The sequence below is a fragment of the Sciurus vulgaris genome (assembly GCF_902686455.1).
Source record: "Sciurus vulgaris genome assembly, chromosome: 17".
NCBI classification, from domain to species: domain Eukaryota; kingdom Metazoa; phylum Chordata; class Mammalia; order Rodentia; family Sciuridae; genus Sciurus; species Sciurus vulgaris.
The window spans coordinates 4,618,921-4,635,317 of NC_136478.1; the positions used below are offsets into that span (position 1 = coordinate 4,618,921).

The 16,397-nt window shown below is 54.2% G+C and overlaps 1 protein-coding gene across 1 annotated transcript in view; it reads right to left on the reverse strand.

Moving 5' to 3' along the window:
• Positions 1–16,397, reverse strand: part of CDH13 (cadherin 13) — a 906,077-nt gene that overhangs the window by 303,079 nt on the left and 586,601 nt on the right. The gene's annotated exons all lie outside the window — the stretch shown is intronic.

Genomic DNA, 16,397 nt, shown 5'->3' on the forward strand with positions numbered 1-16,397 from the left:
GGTGAGAAGCAGGAGACGCACAGAACCAGGGGGGAGTGCCAGGTCTGGGGGCTCGTTTCCGATGGTCTCAGCTGTGTTCTCAAGGTGGAGGGCATGGTCGCCTGCAGAATGGGGGTCTAGGGGAGTCAGGTAGTTGCGCTCATGTTTCACCTTGGCTTTAGTTATGCACTGGATGTTTTGTGTGTGCAACACACAAACCCAGGAGTCACGGTTTGGCCATGGCTATTGTTTCTAGAGAAAGGCTGCTGGTGTGGCTCACAGGAAGCAACCTTAGAGAAGGTGTCTATGATGGACAGGAGAGGCGTCAAGATGAGCAGGGACTCTGGTGACGCTGAAAGGGGAGAGGCAGGTCTGGACCTGTGGGCACGTACACTAGCATCGAGAATGATGGCCACACACATTAGGCAGGCTCAGTGGCCTTTTTGCTGGGAAGACACACGGCCATTAGAAAACGAGTCAGTTTTCAAAAGTTTAAGAAAACAGACGACAACTAGGAATGTTGAGTCATTATTTGAGGTGGCTGAGATAAAAGAGGGTTGAGAAGTGAAGACACATCCTGAATTTGACCTTATAACAAGCAATCACATTCTTTCCAGTTAGGTTCCATGTAGGAAAGGAAAACTCCAACAGAATAGGGATTTGGGACAATAATACATGAACACACAGGCGTCTGCTTCACATATGTCTCATACACCCATGTGTGTGGCATTATGAGGTACAGGAACCAGGCCACTCTGCCAGGAGACTGAGTAAGTCGCTGAGCTTATAAAATAATCACAGTAAGGTCCACATTAAAAGAGTGTTTTCCACATTTGCAGGGTACGAGATCAATATACAAAGTCAATTCCATCTCTATTGAATAACAATGAATGATACAAAAAGAAATTAAGAATAATTCAATTAATAATAGAATCAAAAAATACTTAGGGATAAATTTAATACTGCAAGACTTGTATGTTGAGAACCATGAAGGCATTTTGAAGAAAATTAAGGACAGAAGCAAATGGAAAGGCATCCTATGTTCATGGATTGGAAGTCTCGATTTTGGTGGGACAGCCATCCTCTTCGAATTGATCTAGAGATTGGCACGATACAATGCTAATCAAAATCCCACTTACCTTCTGTTAGTTTTCACAGAAATTGACAAGTTGATTTTACAACTCTTATGGAAATAAATTGTGGTGATGACCCAATGCCCATCAGAATCGTCTAAGAGATCTTGAGAAAAAAATGCAAGTGGAAGCCACGCCAAGCTCTGACTTCCACACAGTGAGGCGGCTGCACTAAAGGAGGACAAGGAGCGCCCAGAGTCATGGACTGTTGGCGACCTCCTGCATCGCCAGCTGGCAGAACTGGAAACAGTGCAGCCACCATGGATCACCGGCAGTTTCTCAAATGGTTAGCGCAGAGTTCCTTTATGAACCAGTGAGTCAATTCTCAGATAACACTCGGGAGAAATGAAAGCAAGGCTGGACGATAACACACGTATGAATGTTCACAGCATCACTCACGCCAGCAGAAACATGGTGAGGCCCCAAGGCCCAGCCACGCCAATGTGTGAGTGAAACCACAATGTGAAAGCATAAAGAGAAATCCACACAGTGGACTCTGGGTGAGCCACACAAACCAAGGATGTCCTGATAGAGGCAACAGTGTGGATGAGCCCTGCGGGCATCATCATGGGGCAGAAAGGCAGGCACGATAGGCCTGCGAGGCAGGATATCCCCAACAGGCGCCCCCACCCCTGTCGCTGTGGGGTGTGGGCTGGGAGGATCATGGTCATATGGCAGGACTTCACCAGAGGCGACTGCATGCCCCAGGTCAGGTGGGATGCTGCAGGACTGTGACACCAAAGCACATGGAGTCGTCCGCTCTGAAGGACGGGGCCGCGCAGTGTGGGTTGTGCTGGGGTGAAGCTGCTGCGCCCCGGCAGCAGGAGGGAAGGCTGCGGAGGTAAGCGTGCTTGCGTGGGGATGTGCTAGATCCAGGCCGCACCCTTGCCTTTCTGAGGTGCAGATGCTCTGAGCACCAAGCCGTGCCCTGGGTTCCACATTCCAGATGCCAGGGATCCTGGAATGGAGGTGCTGGGGGCACCAGATACGCCCAGGGAGGTACTTTGTATGTCCAAGGCAGGAGACTGTGCAGGGACACCAGGAAGGTGCACAGCTGCCACCCGTTGATAGCTAAGCTGCCGGGTTGGAGCTTCTGCTTTGTCCCTGTGAAGGGGTGTGTTCTGCTGTCATTTTCATTTGGCACTGTCCCATCTGTGGCAAACCTCTACCCTGGAAAGCCAGGTGGACTGTGGCCATGGCAGGAGACTTCTGGAAGCTGAACGGACCTGGGGCTGTCCACGGAGCTTTCAGTGCAGCTGGGACAACCTCCTCGGGGGGAGAGTCCATTGCAACTTTGGTGTCACTTGAAAATCTAAAGTATTTGTAGGGACAGCTTCCCGAGCCTGTGTTGACAAACACGTCCCAAGACGGCCTCTGATCTCCTAAGGATGATCTGGCATTCGGAATGCTTGAAAGTCACAAGCCAGTAATTGATTTAAAATTGAACTTTTGCTAGTTGTTAAAGAGTTTATGCTTTTATTTATTCCTGCTTTTTGGTTGTAGAAAGCAGTTTTACTCATAGCTTGTGGGTTTACGAGATAACATAAATCACAAGCTATTGCTGTTGGAACAATTGCCACAAACTGAGTGCTTGGGACAGCAACCGTGTCTGGAGTCAGAAGCCTGGGCTCCGTGGGACTCAAGATGGGCTTCCTGCTTAGGAACTCAAAAGGCCCAAATCAGGGCATCGAGGCAACAGTGGTCCTTACTGGAGACTCTGGGAATCCCCCCAGCCCACAGCTTATTCAGGAAGTTGGCAGAGTGATCCTTTCTCACTTTTGCCATCCAGGTGGCCCTCCTGTCTACTCTGGCAACAGGCTGAACCCTCCACAGTCCCTGGGGATGAGACCCTCTGAACCCCCTTCACCTCCTCCACCCTCTCTCCTGTCCCCTGCATCTCTCCCCGTTCTTGCTAATTGTTTTATTTGTTTTCCTAGTTTGTTTTGATTGGTGAATCCTAATTGTATACATTTATGGATACCATGTGATGCTTTGATGCCTGTATACAATGTGGCTTGATTAGATCAAGCTCATGAACACATCCATCATCTCAGGAATCCTGTCATTTGTGACAGAGTGGGTAGATTTGGAGGATGTGATGCTATGTGAAATGAACCAGGCACAGAAAACAAACACGGCACAGTGTCATTTATATGTGGAGTCTAATCATGTCGACCTCACAGAAGCAGAGAGGCTGACTCCCAGGGCCAGGGTGGCGGGGAGGGAGAAGATGGGAGCTGTCCATCGAGGGACGGTGTTGGGGTGACGTGAAGAGGAGGTTGTGGCCTGCCTGGCTGGGCATGCACAGTTGTGAATAGTGTACCTGTGTCCCCTACGAGCTTCTGAGAGCCTCATGTGACTGGGTCCACGTGGGTGGTCTCCCAATTTGAGGCTGAAGAATGACCTTAATTACATTGGAGAGTCTCTCCTGCCTGTGAGGTGCCCTCCACAGAGTTAAGAGCAGGGAATGGAGATCCGGGGGCCAGGATTCTACCCACCACAGTGAGATCAACTTTGCATGTGAACCTGACTGGGCGACTATGCGCCTAGATACTCAGCAATGCTATTCTGGGCGTGTCTGTGCTGGGGGTTTCTAGATGATATTAACAATTGAAAATGTATATCCAATAAAGCAAATTTCCCTCACTAACGTGGGTGGGCCTGGTTCAATCCGTCAAAGGCCTGACTAGAGCAGAAAGGCTGAGCGGGAGGGAAAGCCCACCTACTCGCCTGGAGCTGGAAGGCTGGTCTTTCTGTCCAAGGACTAGAACCCAAACCTCAGCTCTTCCAGGGCTGGAGCCCACAGCACTAGGGTTGGAAATGATGCTGTGAACTCTCTGGTTCTTGGGCCTGGGGCGCACAGCAGCTCTCTTGGGCCTCTGGCTTGCTTCCTACAGACCTTGAACTTCTTGGTTTCCATGACGACGTGAGCCAACTCCTTTAGAAAAACCTCTCCAAACACACACGCAGATGCACATTCGTGTGTAAGTACTACTTGTCACCTGGTTTCTCTGGTAGCTGAGGGTAATCACAAGCTGCAGGTCTGTTGGGGTCATTGATGACAGACCTGAGGACTGGGGTACGAGCCCTGTACTGCTAAGGGGCACCCAGCATCGCCCTTCCCACTTCTCCTTCCCTGAGCACAGATGCAGACCCCGCGTCTGACCTGTGACTGTCTGGAAGCAACAGGGAAGATCCAAGCCTCACAGAAAGGCCACCTGCTTTGTCCCCGAAGCACAAGGAGCAGCCGCCCGCCTCCCAGTGCTGGAAACACGAGACCCCGGGTCACGCCAGGCTCAGGGCCACGTCCTGCCCCGCAGCAGCAGCGCTCCCGACGGGCGCGTCCCCAGGTGACCTCATCCCCAGCCCTGGTCACGGCTTCCCTAACTCTAGCATCTCCTCTTCTGGGGTCTGCCTGTCTCAACACGCAGCTTGCTGCCCTCTGAGTTGCACTTCGGACCAACGTGGTCACCCGTCCCGGGCCAGGAGGAGCCGCCCCCTGCACAACTGTGGCTTGGCCTGCTGCTCTCCTGGTGCGCCTGCCATAGCAATGAAACCAACCTTTCCCATTTTCATGACCAGCAGAGGCTGGGGCGCAGCGTGGGGAGCTCACATCACAGACCCCGAATAAGGACACCCAAGCCTTACCAGAGGACAGCAGGCATGCTGAAAAGCAACTGGCCTGCTCTGAGGCAGAGGGAAGGCAGTGTCCGGGCAGGACGCTGGACAGGAGGTTGGTCGGAGGGCTCCAGACTCACGGGGCGCCCCTTCCGAGTCTGCCCAACCTCTCTGTACTTCCACGTCCTCATCTGAAATAAAGCGTAGCTGGCAGGAGGGAATGGTGCCCGCCCCAGGGTCCCTCACCCCCGAGGTCAGCCTGGTGGCCTGTTGAGGGAACAGACGTCTGCATGACGTGACCCCTTGGTGCAAAGGCAGCTGGTGAGGGTGGGGCGGCCTCCTCCCTTCCCCTCCTCGCCTCTGAGGGAGGCAGGCGAGGGTGTGGCCCACAGGTGACCTGTCCTGAGGCCTGGGTGCTGGACTGTCACGCTGCTGCAGCAGAGGTGAGCTCAGGCAGAGCGAGACGAAGGCCTCGGCACCTTATGAGAAAGCAGCCGGGGCAGGGATCATGGATCCTTGAGCAGAAATGGGCTTTATCAAATATCACTTCAGAGACACTCGGGAGCAGATCCCATAAGACTCTATGAGTGCGTCTTTAATTGAGTGGCGTTTTCATGGATAGGGATTCCTTCAAGTGGCAGATGAGACGGAGCTCTTAGAAAACGACAGGGCCACTGAGACAGGAGGAAGCCCCGCTCGCTCTCCAGGAAGCAGAGGCTGGGTGCACCGAGTCTCACAGTCCCAAAAATGCAAACTGGCCCTGGCAAGGCTGCCCCTGACCACCTGGCACATGGTCATCTCTAAGAGCAAGAGCAGCACCTCCTCTGGCATGAGATTGTAAAAATGAACCTTGTCTCTGGCAAGAGAGGAAGAAGTTCAGATATGTTACCTACGACCTGGATGAACCCTGAACATTCTGCAAAGCGAAGGAAGCTGACAGGAAAGGCCACGTCGAGTGTGATACGTGAAACTCCCAGTCAGGCAAACACACAGCAACGGGAAGTGGATTTGTGGTGTCACAGGACTGGCAAGGTCGGGGGAGTGAGGACTGACTTCTAATGGCTGCAGGGTTGCTCTCTGGCACAATAGAAATATTCTAAAATCAACCAATTATTCTGATTGCACAATTCTGTGACTACACTAAAAACTATTGAAGCGGGTCAACCCGTGAGCTGTACAGCGTGAGAATGTCTCATTAAGCATAAATCCAGCCAGCCAGCAGCAGAGTGCACACAGGTGCACCCTGCCCGGCCGGCTGCTTTGCAATGTCCTCCTTGACAAATGCTTAAAACACGTTGTCCTTAAATTTGTGCACAAACAAGGTTTTAGTAACACTGCTATATTACATTGTGTCACTTCTGCCTCATTGCAAGGGACAGAGAATGCTCCCACGGTGGATCACCACCAACTCAATACCGAGAAACGGACTCAGACAAACACAGCTGGTAAAAGAGCCAGCCAGGACTGGAATTCAGCTCTACAGGTGCCTGCAATTTTCTGACCCCTGCAAGCTGCTAGCAGCGAGCCTGGAGACCCGCCAGAGTCTATTCCATGGAAAACAGTCAGTCGCTGCATTAGCGGCTAGGAACTGCCACTATTCGTGGCTCGGGTGGAATTTGTCAGGCTTGGTGCTCAGACGCCATGGCTGTCTTTTGGGGGCATTACCTTTATTCTGACTTTACAGAGGACTTATCCAAAGCTCAGAGGGGCAGGACACCATGTTCAAAGTCTCATAACTGGTGATGGGGACACAACTAAAAGACAGGTCTTCTGGAGGTAGGCATGGGGCCTCCACGGCCCTACCTCTGTTGGGACATGAAGTCTCCCTGATGAACCGACAAGCACGTCTTCCTGATGCATTTGTGCTGTTAAGAAAGCAACAATGCTCCTGAAAGCCTTCTGCTGCCCTCTTAGCAGCCCCAGGACCCTTCTACAACCTCTGCACTGGGACCTAAGGCCAGCTGACATAATGGCAGGCACAGTGGCAGGCACTACGGGCGTGTCTCCGGTGGTCAGTGGTGGAGGGAATCAAAGCAGCTGTGCTGAGATGGTTCCCATGAGGCTTCCAGTATGCTTCTAACCAATGATGAAGAAACACAGCGTATTTTCTGGAAAGAACTCTAAGGAGACTGGGATGTGTTCCACTGAAGACTTGACTTTCTGATCATCATCCTAGGGCGGGTGGCAGGAGGAGAGAGTGGGCCGACTGTTTGCCAGCACAGTGGTTAAAAGGTCGGGCTCAGAGTCAGGTGGTCTGGGTGGTAATTCTTCGGGTTGAGTGGCACTAGATACATCAGGAGTTACTAGTTTGGCTACAATGACAGAGTCGTCTATAAGAGCGAGTTAAACAAGATGTCAGTGTCTCATTATCTTGTGTAAAGTAACTCTGGAGGCAGGCAATTCAGGGCTGGCACAGCCGTCCATGGGCACCTGAACCCAGTCTCTCTCCATCTTTCATCCTACCCACCATGGTTCCCACCACTGAGGCTACCTCACACAGCAAGGTGGCTGCTTGAGTTCTAGCCATCATATCCTCATTCCAGGCAGCACCGGGCCACTCCTCCCAGCTGAGTCGGCTCCCTCCAGAATCCATCCCAGAAGTCTAACACACAGCGCTGCTGACAGCTCATTGGCTGGTACTCCATCACACAGCAACCCGGAGCTGTAAGGCAGGCTGAGCACCATGACTTTGATGTGGACACTTTGGGGGCTGTTCCTAAAGGAGAGGATGGAGGCTGCCCTGGGCAAGTGGCCCGCTCGTGTCTTCTGCTTCCTCATCGGGGGCAGGGGGACAACCATGACGTTGTCCTGTTGTCCTGGGACTGCCGTGGTGCCGGCATGAGCACAGGGAGCCCCTAGCAAAACCTGGTCACGGCTCCAGCTTGACACGAGCCACGTGTAGTTGCCCGCGCCCGAGCAGAGGGGACGGGGCTCACCCCAAGCGCGCCCTCCCGTGGGCTTCCTAACTCGGATCCTCGTTCCCTCCACCTAGGACAGGCCTCCTCCCCCTCGGAACCTTGAGCCTGCACCCTGGATGCCGCAGCCGGGCCTCTACCCACTAGATGCCAGGGGCAGCCTCCCTGTCCCCATGGCAGTGGCAGAAAGTGTCTCCTGGAGTAAAACCACCTGAAGGAGAACCCTGGAATCCGCCTCTGCCCGCAGCCTCTTGGCTGGTACTTCCAGCGAGACGGCGTCAAGCACACTTCCCCACCTGCGGAGATCCACGCAGACGTTTCTGAGCGATGCGTCTCACGCGCACACACAGTGTGGGTAACTTGACTGCGTATATGTAAACGCATGTCACTATTCAAGCCAGCGCCGCTGGCCCTGCCTGTGACATCAGTGTGAGCCGAGGAGCACTGGCCAGACCTCCAGAGAGGTGAAGCTGCAGGGGATAGAAAGGAGACAGAGGGGACAGCCAAGCAGCCCATGTGGCCTGCTGCCGGGGAGGCCGCCACCATCTGGAAGGAGAGACCTTTTCTGGGACACAGGGCCCGCCTGCAGAACGTGACCCTGCCGCCCTCCCAGAGGAAGGCCGGCGGTGAGCAGCCTGTCACCACCAGGGACACGGCAGACTCAAAGGCAAAGCGGAAAACTGAACAAGGAAGAAAACAGGAAAATTCCCAAACCCAATTTTTGACAAATCTTCAACTAGCCTCCTGAATAATAAAATAGCTTTGGGTTCTGTGTTTGATTTTAAAAAACTGCAGGCATAATTAAAGCAAGGACGCTGCACGTCTATTAAAATTTTTCTTTGATACGGGGAAGCTGGATTCATGGCCTACATTTTATAAAACACACTTGAAAGGGATTTCATTGCCCTCTTCCCGCAGAGCTCGGCGTTCGGAACCTCTCCCCCTTGCTCGAGAGGGAGGGTTTCTGTACTTGTCACTCAGGGCCTTTCAGAGAAACGCTGCACTGAGGCAAGGACGCTGGCATCCTGGGCGGCGTGTGGCGGCTCTGGAGGGCTCCAGCAGGGCGGAGTCGGAGCTGCACCTGCGCTCGGAAGAGCCCCTCCCAGCTCTCTGGAACATCCGTCTTTTCTACCCCACATCCGCAGACCTTCCTGGCTAAAGGCTCCGCAGTCTCAGGAACCTCCAGGTTCCCCTGAGCACCTCCAAGGAACCTCTAGGGGAGTTGGTCGCCATCACCAAGGGGCAGCTCCCAGGGACCTGGCAAGCCTGGCCCTTAAAAAACGGCTCCAGGAGGTGGGTGCCGCTGTGTCTCCTTCCCTCCTCCCCGCTCTCCCCCTACACGCACACACGCACAAACACGTACACACACGCGTGCACACACACACACACACACACACACACACGGAAGGTAAGCAAATGCCATCCAGGTTTTGGGGTGGCATTGGCATGATCCTAACTTCACCGTGGAGGGTGGGGGAAGCGCAGTGGAGGCTGCAGATGGGGAGGAAATGAAAGCGCACGGAAGATGGAGTCGCTGGGTCAGAGTTAGACTCGGAGCTTCGCCCACCAGCGGTGCCACCTTGGGGGAGTAACCTAACCTCCCTGAGCGTCTGCGTGCTGCAGGATCTCCTGAAGACCATCAGTTCTACTCCCTGGCAGCGCCCCATGGCTCCTGGCCGGGCTCTCGAGAGAGCTTGCGGACTTCTCCTTGGCACCAGTGACCACCGAGCGCAGGACACTTATCGGCTGGCCTCCTGCTGCGTGCGCAGGGCCCAGGAGGGTCTCGCGGTCTGCCACTCCCTACAGCGGCGTATCTGGCGCAGAGCAGGTACTCTGGAGATATTTGCTGAAGAAATGAACGAACTGCCAACAAAGACAAACATTTATTTTAAAAAATGAATAAAAAGGGGAGTTTATAGAGATTCAGAATTTCTGACACCTGGGCTATTTGTTCCTGGAATGGAATTTATCAGGCGGCCACCCTGTGCCTGGGACTGCTGAACACTGGAATCCAGGGTGACAGCACGCCGCCCGGTCCCTGCCCTGGAGCTGCTGGCCCAGGACACTGCTTCCCCCCTTCCCTCAGCTCACAGCTGGGGAGTCAGAAGGCTCCTGAGCCCTGCCGCATGGACTTCCGCGGGGAAGGCTTCGGGTAGAGGGAATGGCGTCGCAAGCCGTCCACACGCAGCAGGCCCGCTGGGATGGGCTGACCGCAGAAACCGCACGTGACCGCTTCCTCCACTCCCTTGTCGCCAGCCTGGTCCAGGTCAGGGTCCTCTCCTTCTTAAAGGCTGAAACGCCCTTGTGTCCCTCCTTCCTTCTCCAAGGAGTGGCAGACGTTTTCTTGTGACAGTAAAATCAGATTTGACCCCTGTCCTGCCTAAAGCCCCCCAGGCCTCCTGCTAGGTGTGCAACGTAACCAAACCCTACGGGCCTCTAACCCAGGTTGTGAACAGGCCAAGGATCAGACGGTACATGCTTTTGGCTCCATGGGAGGTACATCTCTGTTCCAGCTACTGGGTCCCAGCAGCACCGCACAAAGCAGACACGGCCAGAGCGTAAGAATGCAGGGCGGCATTCTGACACAACATTTTTTAAAAAACAGGCAGGAGACAGATCTGGCCCAGGGCCTGCATTTATTGACACTTGCTCAAAGAGCTCTCGCCCTGGCCTTCCTCTTGGACCTCTCTGGGCTTGCTCCTACATTTCCCAGCCAGGCCGGCCTCTCCCTGCCCCTCCCTCCGTTACTCCTGCCCCCGTCCTTCTGCCTGCACCATCCTCCCTCTGCTCCCTGCCTCCTGGGCTCCTTCGCTCACTGGGTTCAGCTGGCAGGGCCCCTCCTTGGAGAGGCCTTCCTTGACCTCGCCTTCATTCCGTTACCTCACCTTGTTCTATGTTATCCAAAGGGTCTAAATGACCTTTGTTCACTTTGTGAACTACCCTTCTCCTGGCCATGCACCATAGCTGCCTTAGGAACAGAGTCCCGGAGGGTCTTGCTCACGGCTCTATCCCAGCACCTGGAAGGTGACCTGGCCCAGAGCAGTCACCCAGTGAACTGTGAATGAATTCCTTCATGAAATGGGGACATGCAACTGGCTCGAATAAAGCCTTCTCTGATCCTGAGCGCTCGATGCCCGATGCCTGCGGGGCTGCTGTTCCGCCCTTCTCAGCTGCAGCCTGGGCTCCCTGAGCTGCAGGGAAGGGCCGCTCTGGCATGGGGCCGATTCCGGTGACAGCATGGGTCTCCCTCACCACAGAGCAGGGCACACCGCTGTGTGCTCACTCTCACCTGATTTCCATCTGGGCTAGACACTGCCATCAGATTTGGTCTTTGAAAAGGTCGTGGGAAGATCAGTCACTTTCTAAAGCCACTGAAGCTGCTACCCCATCTCCACTTTGAACCGTTGTTTTAATGGAGTTAATTAAATCTACATTTTATTTTCAAATGTTTGATGCCACAAATCCTCCTCTCCCAAATGAAGAGCAGAGGAAGGAGGGCTTCCAGCCTGCGTCTGAGCATCCCCAAAGACTGACCACGGGGCTGCCCAATGTCTTCTTTGACAGGGGAGCAACTGAGGTGAGCCCTCGGGTCATATCTCCCCAGCATCCTAGAATGCAAAGGTCTACCCAAGTGACACTGCAGTGGGGAGACAGGCACATGGGCTGACCTGGGAACAGAACCTCATGGTGGAGAGGGGCCATTCGGGAAGCAAAGTGTGTCCCTAACCACCTCCAGCCCCAGGGATGTACAGTCAACTTAGAGCCAAAGGGGACCATGAGAATGGAGCATAGCCAGCCTGACTCAGATCCAAATCCAACTACCAAGGTACAGCCCCTGTCCCCCCAGTCCCACTTAAGTGAATTCGCACCAAACGTCACCAGACGGGTAAGGGATTCTGCTCCCCTGCAGAACTGATTGAAAGTGCGAGCAGGGGACCGACTGACTGGCAGAGGGCGGAGCTGGACACTGGCTGTTGGTAATGGCAATGCAGCTTGATGTTTGTTGATGAACAAAAGCGTCCCTCGGACCCTGTAGCAGAAGAATGGCTTGCAGAAAGGCAGGAGCAGTCCCACTTCTGTAGAGCTGCATACCGCCCGCCCTATGCAGAGGAGCCTGGGCCCCCGCAGGTCCCCTGAGGGCGCTGTCTCTGGGTGGGCAGGTTTGGCATGATTGCACTTTTTTCCCCTTTGAAAAGCTGAAAAAAAGTGGAATCCTTTTTAAAAAATTTTGACTTCTTACTTAGAAATGGCTTCTGTTCCAGAAGCTCATGACGTCTGCTGGGACAGCCGAGAATGGAAGAAATTTCAGTCTAAGCGTCTGAAAATTCCAGCCAGGGAAAGCTTAACTGTAGGTGGACTCAAGGGCCACGTCACACTTCACTGGCACAGGAAAAGAGGCCACCGTGGGAGGGGCTTTACTGCCAGGCAGTCCCAGTAAACTGAGGACGCTGTCCTGAGCCAGGTGCCAAACGTCAGCCATCAAGTATCACAGCGGTCTTTTCTTCGGGAGGTAGCGGCTCCAGGCAAGGCCGCACTCCAGGCAGCTGCTTCTGCCAGGCCCCTGGAGGGTTATTCCCTCCTGCTTGCCTGGTGGGACTTGTTTAAGGATTAAGGTGATGTGTGTCCTGAAGAGAGACCCAGGAAACCTGGGGATGATAAATGGCAAGTGCCCATCCTGCCCTCACAGCACCTCCCAGAGAAGGCCGCTCCCCATAAGGCCAGGCTCCATTCTTCCTAAGATGGGCAGCCTGGGAGGAGGCAAGGAAAGCCAGGGCTGCTGGCCTCCCAGGGCCAAGAGGACAAAGAGGCAACTGCCCATCTCTGCTGGACCCCACAGCATGGAGCAGGGCAGGCACAATGCCTGGGCTGCACGTCCACCTAGTGACTCAGGGTGCCCCTCGGGTCCTGCCCCTCTCTGAAGGTCTGGCAGTGTTAATACCACAGTGGACTTTCTCTGTCATGGATTGGGGACCAAGATATTCCTCACATTGCCCGTCTCCCCTGACAGATTCAAAGCTGCTCCCCCTGCCTGGCGTGGGGACGTAGTCTCCCTTCCAAGGTGGCCGAGGCAGGTGGAGGCAGAGCCAGAGCCAAGCCCACGACCGGATGTGGGATCTTGCCACAAGGCTGCCTGGGAGCTCTGGATCCCAGTTTGCCCTGTGCACAGCTGAAGTTAAAGTGCCCCTGGGGATAGCTCCTGCCCAGTGTCTCCTCACCAGGCTTGGGGGATGGGCATCTTGGCTGGGACAATCCTCAGTAGGTGCTTGATGTCAGCTCCCCAAAAGCTCAAGCTGAAAATGTCCACTCTGGTCGCCACCTTAATGCTGCACCTTCAATGGGCTGACCTTTGCCCTCATCCCCTGCTATCCCTGCACCTCTCTGGTGGGCCAGGCGCCCCCACAGGGATTCTTCTGGAGGAAGTCCTACCTGCTGTTCATTCCTCACGGCTAGCCCTCCTCACAGGTGCCCAGAGGACCATCCGAGGCAGGATCACCGTAAGGCGGTGGCGGTAGGCTCTGTGGGCCTTGACACGGGCCCTCCAGGAGTTCCGAGGGCTCTGGTCCTCCTCCCACTGCTCCTGGTGTCCCGAAATGCCTTGGACATTCAGAGAACACCAGACTCCCACAGAGATCTGGCTGGGCTGTGGAGCCCCAGAGCCTGGCTCACCCATACATCAATGCCTTGTGACGCTACGAAAGGAGCAGGCCCTGATCCGCTAAGTTCAAAGACCATTATTTTCTGTTGATCTGCCTTCATGCAGGAGCGATTCCCAAAATAACACCCCAGAGTTTAGCAGTGAGCTGCTGGGAACGGTCTCCTGTCTGCGCGCACAGATAAATATGGGTGACCTTCCTCCGTGATGGATTGGTGCTGATGGCGTTCGGGTACATGGGGACATGGAAATGATGCCTGGTTTGTTGGAGATGAATTCGCCTTCACACTAACTGTGTGTCCCTTAGCTTTACCTGTGCTGAAGGGTACACTGTCAGAATAAAAGAATAATCACAGGATTGGCAATACACCAGCGTTTCCTGAACATTTATTATGCTCTAAGGACTGGGCGAAGCACCGGTCTTGCTTGGTCTTTGCTCACAGTCCCCACAGTGGGCACTCTTGCACCTGACCCTCATGCAGACAGAGCAGCTGGGGCTCCGGAGGTCTAGCAACTTGCCCAGGTCCTGCCTTGCTAAGCAGCTGAGTCGAGGCGCAGACCCCAGGGTGGGCCCAGTGCAAAACAAAGACCTGGAGTCCCACATGCCACAGGCATTAAAGGTTTCAAGGAGTGACCACAGGGCATTAGGAAAGCAGGTCCCAAGCACGAGGCTTTGTGAAGCTGTGTAGCCCACACCCCGTGCAGCTGTGGGCTCAGACAAAAGTGCCACAAAGCAGGACGAGGGCCTGTAGCTCTCCCCTATTTGCCCTGGAGATGGCCTTCTATTACAGGGATTTGGCCAGCCTGGTGACTGGGCAGGAGCGCAGGTCCTTTTCTGTCAGGAGGTGGACCAGCTGATCCGGTAGAGCTGCATGATCACCCCCTCCCGCACACCAGCTAGGCCTGTGAAGGGTCCGAGACGTGAGTGTGGGAGATGGAGAGGGATCCCAGAAGCCGGGCGGCACTTGGGTGCCTCAGGCACCGACGTGGCCTGTCATGCTCAGGCCTGGAGCAGCCTCTGAGCAGGACACCATCATAGATATAGCCAGATTTGCTCACAGAATTGAGGCAGATGGGCAGCCGCCTCTCAGCAAAATGAGCACCATCCACCCCATTCTCCCTCGCTCACCCCTACCTCTGGAAAGGAGGAGGCCAACTCCAGTGTGGAATGTGGTCTGAAAGAGCCCGTGTCCTAAGCCCGAGACACGGACGCTGATCCCGTCCCCTCCCTCAGCTGTCTAGCTTGGGCAAGTTTCCAAACCTCTCTGAGTTTCAGTTTTCTTATCTGTAAGATGGAGACAGTGGTGTCCATCTCTCAGGTGAGACCCAGCTAATGGGGGCCGTGGTGCAATGGATCAAAAGCCCCAGCACCCAGCAAGGGTTTAATTCAATCCAATGAAGCCTGTGGGACAGACGGAAGAGCACAGCACCAGAGAAGACCAGACGGAATATCAGAACCCTCCCCAGCAATTCCTTGTGATGGGGTTCTCCACGCCCAGCATCCCTTTCTGTGAAGCGGGTATCACACAACACCTCCAACGGGCAGAATCACAAGAGCCACAAGCAAGCAGGGTGCTATGGAACTGGGGGAGGCGGCCATTCTGAGGGCCCGCCAGCGTTGGCATAGCTTGACACCGTCTGGGTTGGGGAGGGTGGGAGGCCCTGATACCAGCTTTCCCAGATGGAGTTCCATCGCTGTCTTTCCTGAGCTCTCTTGCAGGGTGCTAAACAAACTAAGTTGTTTTCTGCAAAAGTTTTTTGTATCATTTCCACATTCATGACCCAGATCTGACCAATTCCATTCCAATGCCTGCTCTAGAGATAAACCCAGGGGGACTGAAAAAGAGAAAATCAGGCCAAGCTATGCATCGTCAGTGGCAGCTACTTTACACAGATGCCCAAGTCTGGCGCGTGGCTTTATGGGATAATACCAATCACAAATCAGAGCTGCAGGGTTCCCGTGTTCCTGAAGATGTCTCTACCCATAATGAATAGCTCTGTGCTTTAAGAAATCCAGTGTGCTTTAGAGATTCTACTTTTCTTCAAAACTATGACATGTATATAAAATAATCCGATACTCTTTCCTAAACCTTCAGAAGGACCAGGTAGGAAGAAGTTGGCGGCCATCTACTCACACACACACAGTGCACAAAGCCGTGCAAGCTAACACCACTCAGGATGTCGTCTCTGCCACTGCAGAGAGGACCCCTTTCCTGCACATGCGCATTCCAGAGCCTCACCTCCGAGGCCCAGGGGACCACAGATGGAAACCAGGAATCCTTCTGCTCCGCTTCAACCCTGCCTCTTTAATAGGTCTCCCCATCGCTTCTCCTAGCTTGTCCTGCACATCAGCTTGTTAAGTAGATTTCTGTAAACATCAAACCCGAACTCCAGGGCCTTTGTCACTGAAGCCCTCTCTCCATCCAGCACGCAGCCTGTCTGCCCTGACGAGATCTGATCCACCCTCACCTGCAGCTTCACCTCTCCCCGCAGACACCCTCTGGCACACAAAGCAAATTCACCTTTATTCACTCAGAATACACTGGGAAGGAAGAGGGTTGCTCCTGCCCTTGGAGGTTCTGATGAAATGCACAGAGACCAGCTTCAAAAGCTGAAGGGAGGTTTCAGGCATCTTGCATACTATTATTCACCTGGCAGTCTGGGAAGGTTGCCAAGACAACGCTTCCTGAGCCGCCTGTATCTGTATGTCATTGATACATCCCATCAGTTCAGCAAAGAGGGAAGAAATGGGCACAGCAGTGCTGGGGCTCCTGCCGCCCGTCTCGCCTGTGGAACGGCTCCTTCTCCTATTGTGTGGGCACAGTCTTCGACCCAGAGACAGTGACCCTCTTAACAGGCACCTTTTCACTCCCATATATCTTAAAGCTTAAAATCAAAGTCCAGTCTAACCGGGTTTCCTCCTTTGCTCTTACTTTCTTCAGCACTGTACTGGGGAGTGGCTTGTGCTGCGGGCCAGACAAGGCTTTAATTAGTATGTTCTGGGCCAAGAAAGGGAGCTGTCCATCCTAAAGCTTTCCTGGCAGGTTGGCCGTGGGGACGTGATAGCAGGGAGCTCTCTGGTACCCCTGAGTGACTCGT